Source organism: Gavialis gangeticus, unplaced genomic scaffold, assembly GCF_001723915.1.
Source record: "Gavialis gangeticus isolate Ggan-Ray unplaced genomic scaffold, GavGan_comp1, whole genome shotgun sequence".
NCBI lineage: Eukaryota > Metazoa > Chordata > Crocodylia > Gavialidae > Gavialis > Gavialis gangeticus.
In genome coordinates this window covers 63183724-63188246 of record NW_017729033.1, presented here as the reverse complement: position 1 = coordinate 63188246, position 4523 = coordinate 63183724, and the positions used below count along the sequence as shown (strand labels likewise).

Here is a 4523-nt window from a genome sequence, read left to right as displayed (position 1 = left end):
AAGTTCCCGCGCTCGCCCGCCCCGGTTAAGTTGGTGCCGGTGCCGCGGCCCGGCCGGGGGGCAGAGCCCTGGCTCTCCTGCAAGGAAGCAGGGGCGGTTGCCCCCGCTGATTTCTGGCATCCAGGCACATCTTTCACGCCCTAAACCCTTTAGCCGTCTGAGGGATTTGTTTTCTGACAGAATCGGCGGCATTACACAGAGCTGCTGCCTTTTCTTTTCTCTTTTTTTACCTCCCCCCTTAGTCAGGGCCGGCTGGAAACCTGATCGTGACTTCTCAGTGAAGTGCCAGCCCCCAATTCCCACTTCCACGCCTAATCACAAGGAAGGAAGGCAGGCAGAAGGGCCAAGGCAGAAAGCTCTGGGTGTCCAGGGCACCCCCCCCCCAATCCAGTGCAATCTGCTAATCCTAGCAGGAGAATCGCCCTTCTTGCATCTTGAGCTAGATGTCAGAGAAAACAGATGAGAAAGGACAGGTTGTTGTTCTGTGGGTCATGATTTAAAAAAAAATAGATTTCCTGCTTCCTTGCAGTGTTTTCATAAAATGTGGAGGAGAACAGAAGATCAAAATATTGTTGGGTTTTTTTCCCCCTCTAAAGGTATAACATACCAAGATGTTAAATGCATATCTTTCTTCTAGTCATGGCTAGGAGTTAAAACCCACGTAGATCTTGATATGCAACCTAAATTTGGCATCAGGAAATGGGAAATTGCATCTTTAAGCAGAGTACAATCAAAAATGAATTACAATAAATCCTATATAATTGCATAGGTCATTCTCTTTAATGAGATTTTATTAACCTGACTGTCAAGCTTTTGAGTCAGGCAGATATTTTATCTTCTTCAACTGATAAAAGTGTCAGCTATAAACCACCATATAAATATTCATAAATCTACACATCTGTGGCAGCCTATCAGCATCATTCTTTTGGACATTAAAAGCATTCTAATTACTTTCTGTCTAGCAGAGCTGAAATGCTGCCTGTTATAGTATGTGCTTGGCAGGCATGATTGCTTTTGTTTGCCATCACAAATAGCAGCATCCTATTTTATATATTGATGGTCCAGAAAATATTCAGGGTTTGACTGAACAGGATGAATATTAGAAAGCACCATCTGGTTTTGATAACATCGGGTATATTAACTCATCTGTTAATTTTTGACACATCATTGATTTATTTATTTAGAAAAATTGTATCCTGTTTTGGTATGTTGCTGTTTGCCTTTGTAACAAATGTGATGACATTTCTTTACTAAACAGGGAAATGTGCAAGTTAATAGAATATATTTCAATGTTTTAATGCACATTTTTTCCCTAATTCATCTAGTATGCTGCTACTTCCGTCATCTCTCTCCAAATAACTGCAGCATGTTACAAAAAAGGGCTTAATTTTCTGTTTCATATATGGGCTTCTACTACACATTCACTGCTTTTTATGATGAACCCTGTGATCCCTGGCATTAAATCATACTTTCTTTTTCTGAAACTGTCTTTAATTTTTAAATAATTGAACAGTATTTTAACATCTTGGGAAACACGGTAAACATGGGGTCCAGGAGTTCTTTACAGAAGTGGGTTACTCTTACTAGACAGTTAAATATCTTCTAAAATAATATCTGTGGCCTTATTTTTACCACAAATCCCCCTAGGCAGGAGTCCTAAGCTTTGATAAGTTAGAGTTTGGACTTCCTTGTGTTTCTGAATCATACTGGTAGTTAGGGATCTGCTTCCAGGATTTGCCATAGACTTAACTCATTTTTTTATATGGAGCTAAGAGAAAGTTGGCTGCGCGGTTAAGTGCTCTTGAGCTCTTGCATCATCATCACTTATGTACCTGCCCTACGCTTTTCATTGTACAGCTAAGTTTACCCCACAGGCAAGCCAGACACGCCCTCCCCTAGTTGCATGCTTTATGAACTAAGAAGAAAGAACCCTGCATAATACACCTGTGCAGAGAGAAAATGCTGTTTATCATAGGTACTAGAATGTGACAGATACTGCAGATACAGTCACTTAGAGGCCTGTGCTTGTGACTTCATGATCCTGAATCCTAAATTTCATTTAAAAAGAAGGGGAAAAAACTATGTTCTTGTGGCTATGAAGAAAATCTTAAAACACAAACTGAGTATAACTAATTCTGTGATTTCAGCCATGGTCTGAAGATAGCCTAAAACAATAGCTCTTAATGGTGTAAGTTGCTCTATATCTTTCTGTGTAGTTTTTACTCCTAAATCTACTTCTCTGGAGTGTGACTTGGAGTATCAATGCCGTTCCAGAAAAGGACTGTATGTAGTAGCCACATCTAGACTTGGAAAAAGGTTGTTCTCAAAGTGAGGGTATGTGAGGTACATATCTTTTCTGGTATAGATGTGACTTCTGTGTTAGAAGAGTGTCATTGGCCTGACTGATGCTCTGGCTGCTAGATAAGTACTGGGAAGACCTGCTTGTCCCAGGAGTAGGGATTCTACTGTCATTTCTCCTGTTTCTGAAGAAAGGGAAGCCCTACTACTGCTCCTAGGGAGAAAGAATGTCCCCTTCTTACCAACCCTGCCTGAAGACAAAAGAGAGGTTCCCTGTGTCATTATGGAGATAAGGGTCACGGTGCATCTAGCATTCCAGAGTGCCGAATCCAGTCATAATTAGAATTCTGTTAAGTTCCCAACAGTGTTCGTGGAACTCTCAAAGGCATTTCCCCTTGTCTACATGTATTTCTGCACCATATTTCAACATTCCTCCTACCCATCCATCTTCATTGTTCAAAAAACATTAATTTTAATTGCTTTCTGATGAGGAAGGGGTTTTCTTTTGTTTACAGATGACATCAAGCTGAGGGGAGTAGTAGATAGGTTGGAGGGTAGGGCTAGGATTGAGAGTAACCTAGACAAATTTGAGGACTAGGCCAAAAGAAATCTCATGAGGTTCAACAAGGACAAGTGCAAAAACCTGCACTTAAAACGGAACAATCCCATGCACCAGTACAGGCTGGGGGCTGACTGGTTGGGCAGCAGCTCTGCAGAAAAGTACCTGGGGGTTATAGTGGACAATAAGCTGAGCCAACAGTGTGCCCGTTACCGAAGGAAGCTAATGGCATACTGGGCTGCATTGGTTGGTGTGTTGCTAGTAGGTAAAAGGAAGTAATTATTCCCCTCTGTTCAGCACTAGTGAGGCCACATCTAGAGTACTGTGTTCAGTTTTGGGCCCCCTACTACAGAAAGGATGTGGACAAATTGGAGAGAGTCCAGCAGAGGGCGACAAAAATGGTGAGGAGGCTGGGGGCCATAACAACGACTGAGGGCAATGGTGATGCATACAGGGTGCATGTGCACCCCCTGACACGCAGCACTCCCCACTTAGGCGACAGGTGGGGGGTCTGGTGCCTCACCCACGAGCACCAGCTGGGGGGTGGGGGAGCCAGCCGAAGCACTGCTGGCACTTCCAAGAGTGCAGCTTGTGCTTCCTAGTCACCAAGATCGGCCACGGTGGGACTTCCCTGCCCCGGTCGCTGACCAGCCACTGGGGGGCATGTGCCCCCCTGACTCAGGTGGCACCAGTCACCTATGACTGAGGAAATGGGGCTTATTTAGCTAAAAGAAGAGGAGACTGAGAAGGGACTTAATAGCAGCCTTCAACTACCCAAAGTGGGGTTTGAAAAAGGATGGAGATAGACTGGTCCCAGTGGTGGCAGATGACAGAACAAGGAGCAACGGTCTCAAGTTGCAGCAAGGGACATTAAGGTTAGATATTAGGAAGACTTTTCTTACTACAAGGGTAATAAAACACTGGAACAGGTTACTCGGAGAGGTGGTAGAAGCTCTATCCTTGGAGGCTTTCAAAACCTGGTTAGACAAAGCTTTGGCTAAAATAATCTAGTTGGAGATGGTCATGCTTTGAGCAGGGGGAGGGACTAGATGACCTCCTGATGTCCCTGCCAGTCCTAACTTTTTATGGTTCTTCACACAGTGCCTGAAGAGGTTTTCCTCCGAAATTTTGAAAAAAGTTACTCGTGGGGAGAGAACTCACAAAAGCAGTTCCATTCTGCTGGGTGAAAGTTTCACAAAGCTATGAAGGACTGGAACCAGGAGGTTGTACGAAAAAGCACTCAGATACTGTTTTAATTACGGAACAGGGGGGTTTGTTCCCATTATCAAACACGGGATATGACTCAGTTTCCCCAGTGAAAGGAATCATCTTCTGGTGTTCCACTCAGGTTGTTTCCAGAGGTAAAAAAATGTATATTAATAATCCTCAGATATACGTACATTAACAAACAGCATAAGAGGTCACAGAAGAAAGTTGCATTACTCCCTTATTCCAGTAAAAGCCCAAGTGAGTAGATAGGTTTTACAGTTGACAACAGAGGAAGTGAAACAAACAGTAGTGTGACTGGGGCATCAACCGTAGGCACTGACTAAGGGAAGTGAGGTGCCAGGATGGAGGCAGGAAGGTGCTAAAGTAGTGGAAGGGGGCAATGCCTGGCATGGACTCATCCAGTAGCTGTTAGCCAGTGCCATAGCGGGGGGGGGGG

General features: G+C 43.9%; 1 protein-coding gene across 1 annotated transcript in view; it reads left to right on the top strand.

Annotated features, from left to right (window-relative positions):
• The window catches only part of BEND4 (BEN domain containing 4), a 50017-nt gene that overhangs the window by 907 nt on the left and 44587 nt on the right, over positions 1–4523 (top strand). The window lies entirely within an intron of this gene.